The following is a 5,112-nucleotide window of genomic DNA, read 5'->3' on the forward strand; positions in this document are numbered from 1 at the left end:
TACGACTAATATCTCTAAATTGGTCAAAAAATGACATAGTAACTCAATTTTGTGTGGAATTTTGTGTGTTGGTAACTATTCGTCAAATTACGTTATATAACACTTAAAGTTTGATTCGAATTATGACGTTTTTCTGTATGACAGTTGAGGTGACAACATATTGCGGCGGTATAGCGCAATAAAATACTGGTTATGACAGAATAACGCAGTAATTTAGTAATTTACTGCGTTAGTCTGACATAACGCAGTATTTTACTGCGCTATTCTAACATAACGCGATTAATTCATGCGTTATGCAACACTCCGTAATTAATTTGATTTGACGTAATACTGCAAGACACACTAATTGCATGCATGCGTTGGTTCAATATTCAAACTTCAAATCTTATTAATACAGATTTCGAATGACAGAAAAAATTCTAAGTTTCATCTAGTTTTTGCATTTTGTATTCCTCCTAAATTAGTCAAAAAAATGGAAGATGTTCCAAAAATTAGAGTTTCCTTATTCTGGGATGGACAAATTATATTCGAGGAAAATAATTTGCGCTATGATTCTCCCCCAAAATACCATGTTAAGTTTTCACTTGACTTAAAATTCTCAAAACTACTTCAAGCCTTGTATACTAGACTACAAGTTAGTAGGAGTGATTTTGATTTAAATATAATTGGAAAATATCCAATGTCATTCATGCCGCAAGGTGTAACTAGTTATGGATAGTGGTACATTCAAGACGATGATTCTTTGACGGATTATTTGAAGGCGCCTTATGATTATAGGGAATGCATAACTTTAAACGACCTTGAAATGTCCATAGAGAAGGTCCCCATTAATGGACTTGAATTCATGGCTAGGGCTCCTCTGGAAGCCCGAAATAGACCTCGCCGGGAAGCCCCGACTAGAATTCAGGCCGAAGTCACTCAAGCGGAACCTACTTATGAACACAATTACCTTGACATGAGTACTTATGAAGGCATTTTGACGAGCCAAATGCCTCTAGATAGTTTAAGTCAGCAATTTGATAAACAGTGGTAAATATTCATTTTTTTTACATTATTATTATTATTATTATTATTATTATTATTATTATTATTATGTGTAGTGGCACTTGAATGCTACTAATGATATCGATTATATTATTTAGGGGTTATACACCTGATATGGATCATATCGGACGGTCCCCTCAATCGGGATGGATGAATCAGGTTGGAACATCCTCAGCATATCCAACAACTCAAAACAATGGTCTTTCCTCACGTTTCGGTGCAGTTGATTACTAGCGGTACATCTATTTTTTTTAACATCAAAAGTATTATTTGATGTGTAGTAGTTAAAATACTCTACTTTCTCATCTATGGCGAATGTGGTAGTTGCACCAAAATATAAGCAAAGACCTGCTATGGATGGTCCGGATTATCCAAATTATATAGTGACATCATCGAGCGATAGTGAGGAAATACCTAATGCGAAGAAAAGTGACGATGAGCAAAGTGAGGATGAGGTTGAGGTTGGAACTAATCCTCAATATCAAGTAGAACTGTTGCAAGACATGATGAACAATCCGGCACACCAGGAGGAACTGAATTCACAACAACCATTTGAACAACAAGAGTCGACCCCGATTCAGTGGCATCCCGATGAGATCCCCTATCTTGACCATCTTCAAGATCGCCCAGATGTCTTTGTCTTTACTAGGGATGATGATCATATTCGGTGAAGTTTGTGGAAAGAGCCAGTGGATCTTTTAAAACAAAGACTCATATTGAAAAAGACATGATTTTCAGCTCGAAAAAATCATTGTAAAGGGATGTTAAGATTTATTGCATCCAGGGGATGAGAGAGTTTAAAGTTGACGATTCCATACGAAAACTTTGGCATTGGTCTGCAAGCGAAAATATCAAGGTTGCGAATGGATGCTCCGTGGTAAAGAAACTGCTGAAAAGATGTGGACTATTTCAAAGTTCTACACAAAGCACACTTGTGATATGGGTGACCTCCCAGATGATCATTGCAATCTAGATACCAATATGATTGCTCGTGTGTTAGTTGACGACATTGGAAAAAGCCCAAGGTATCCCCTTCGCCTAAGTTTATTTTATTTTTAGTGTTAATATAATGTTACTCGTTGCTATATGCTAATATTTCAACTTATTCAGGTTCCCTATTAAAGATTGTATTACAGCCGTCCTGAAAGTATATAGCAAAACTGTTAGTAGGAGGAAGGCGTATCTTGGGCGAAGGCGTGCACATGAGATAGTCTACGACAATTGGAGGGCTCTTTCAAGAAGTTGCTGAGATACATTGCGGCTCTACAACACTTCAATCATGGTACTGTTGTTGAATGGAAGCTCAAATCGAAGCCTGGTGTGCCCGGTAATATTTTTGAGTTTGTGTGTTGGGCATTCAAACCACGCATTGATGGTTTTGCTCATTGTCGGCCTGTAATATCAATAGATTGAGCATATGTGTACGAGGTATACGACATAAAGCTGCTAATTGCAGTTGGAATGGATGCAAATGGAGCTATATTCCCTCTAGCTTTTGCAATTGCAGCTAATGAGAGCATTAGTACGTGGGTTATGTTTTTGGACTACTTAAGGCAACACGTTATTAAGGATCGCATGGGAATATGTGTGATCTCAGACAAAAATGCTGGCATACTGTACAATATGTTCAATTTGCAGGGGTGGCAGCCACCCTTTGCCTACCATCGTTATTGTTTAAGGCATTTGAAGGCAAACTTTCGAAAGACATATCGAATCCTAGAACTTTGCAATTGGATGTGGGTGGCTGCAACAGAGCATCAGGAGAAGAGGTTTAACCTACAGATGGACATTATTAGGCGGGCGAATGAGGAAGCCTTCCACTGGTTAAATGCAATTGATAAAGACAAATGGACATTACACCAGGATGAAGGTAGGCGACGGGGTATGCTGACAACAAACAGTTTTGAGTCATTCAATGGCTTGTTGAAATCTGCACGGGGACTACCCGTCACCGCAATGGTGAGAATGACTTTTAAGCAGGTTGTGGAGCGATTCGTCAATAGATCAAAAGAGGCCCAAAGCACATGCAGCAGCAAATCTAAAATGGATGCCAAAACCGTCACAACTGTTCGAGTACCACAAATATAAGGCTTAGAAACATGACCGGATGGAGTACAACTTTGCAGAGCGCATATTTGAACTCACAACAAGTGTGCACCAAGGTAAAGGAGGTAACGTCCACACAATTTGTGAGATTCCAAGAACATGCACATGCGACAAGTGGCAATCATATCACATGCCATGTTCTCATGCCTTCAAGTTTTTTATCACAATGGGAAAGAACGCCTCCAAGTACATGACTGGGGAATATACAGTTGAAAATTATGCAAGAACGTATGCTGAAAGGTTCTACCCACTTGGTAGTGAGAGTTATTGGCCACCGGATCCATTTTCAATGGTTGCAAATAAAACATTTATCCGTAAATTCAAAAAGAACGCATACTCCCGTATTCATAATGAAATAGATGTTCCACTAGGGAGACACACTCGAAAATGCTCATTTTGCAATTATGTTGGTCATGACAAGCGCAAGTGTCCCTTACAACATGGTGGTCAAACTACATCTCGCGGTGGAAGTACCTCTCGTGGTGGAGGAAACTTTCGTGGTGGTAGATCTAGCAATGGTGGCACATCTCGCGGTGGTGGCGGAAGTTCAACTCAAGGACATTAATTGATGAATGTTTTTTAAGTTTTTTTCTTTGTTTGATGATTGTATTTTAAAAAGTTTGGGTTTCTTATTAATGAACAAGTTTAAGTATTTTCATATTGTTATGAATGATGCAATTTAATTATTTTGAGATTTGTATGAATGCTGCAATTTTGGCTAAAAAATAGTAAACTTAAATCTAATTCAAGTTTAAGTATTCGTAAAGAACTTAAAGCTAATGACACCAAGCCTTCAAACAAAAATGGCGTTCGAGCACTTTTCAACCACTAAAACGGCAATCCAAAGATTTTCTTATCCTTGATGTATTGAGCCTACCTTATTAATCGCACAAAAATAAATAGGATTCTATATAAAATATTGAAGTTTCGGGGTCTCGAAGCATGATTAATCTGGTCAAAATACGTTAAAAAGTGTAATGAAAGAGGGGCTAACCAAAAGGGCCAAAAAATAAAATAAAAATAGGGACCCCTTTAGCGCAGTAAATTATTGCGCTAAAGCACTTAACAGTGCCGTCCCATTTAAGAGCTTTAGTGCAGTGATTTAGTTTTGTAACTTTTTTTTTTTTTGGTAGTTTGGTTCAAAAACTTTTTTCTGAGGTTATTTTGGTTCCAGACTCGGGGTAAGGCGAGGGTGGTGAATGGGTTGGGGGTTGGGTGGTGGTAGTGGGTGGGTTGTGGGGTGGGGGTTGGTGGGTGGTGGTGGGGTGGGAGTTGGTGGGATAGGTTTGGAAGGTGGGTATAGGGGGTGGGATAGTGGAGGGTTGGGGTGGGTGGTGGGGTGGAGCCGGTAGTAAAAATTATTCATACAAAGTACCTCTTAATGATATTAAGACTTTATTCAAGATGTTAATGATTTAGACCTATTCAGACCAAATAAGTGCTTAGATCTTAATGTAAACAAATGCACTTAACGGCCTAAGATCTAAACCATTCAGATTAAATAAAAGTGAGAAATTTAATCAGTTGCTGACATGGCTTTGATATTGTTGGAGCATGTAAAACACAACCCATTACAAGATTGATTTTATATTTTTTAGTGAGTTTTAAATTCACTATTGACAAAATTAGGAATTAAAAAAACGCCAGTAAAATTTTAGTGTGAAACTGAGTTATACGGACAACACGTTATGTATTTTATCTAATTTGTATTCAAATTCCAAATCAGAAATAAAAGGGAAGTAATCTTCGAAGAAAAATAAGATACCCTTTCAAATGAAAAAAAAAAAGTGCATTAGTTAACTGAATTTTTCTTTTTCTTTCTTCAAGGAATTATTGTGGCTACAATTTTTTTGTATGTAAATAGCTTTGAGACACAAATAATTGTGGAGCACGTAATTAATACAGCTCAAAGACACCGACCCAAACCACCGCCTTTGAAATATATATATAGTTGGTCCAAAT

This window comes from Lycium barbarum, chromosome 8 (genome assembly GCF_019175385.1).
Source record: "Lycium barbarum isolate Lr01 chromosome 8, ASM1917538v2, whole genome shotgun sequence".
Taxonomy (NCBI): Eukaryota; Viridiplantae; Streptophyta; class Magnoliopsida; order Solanales; family Solanaceae; genus Lycium; species Lycium barbarum.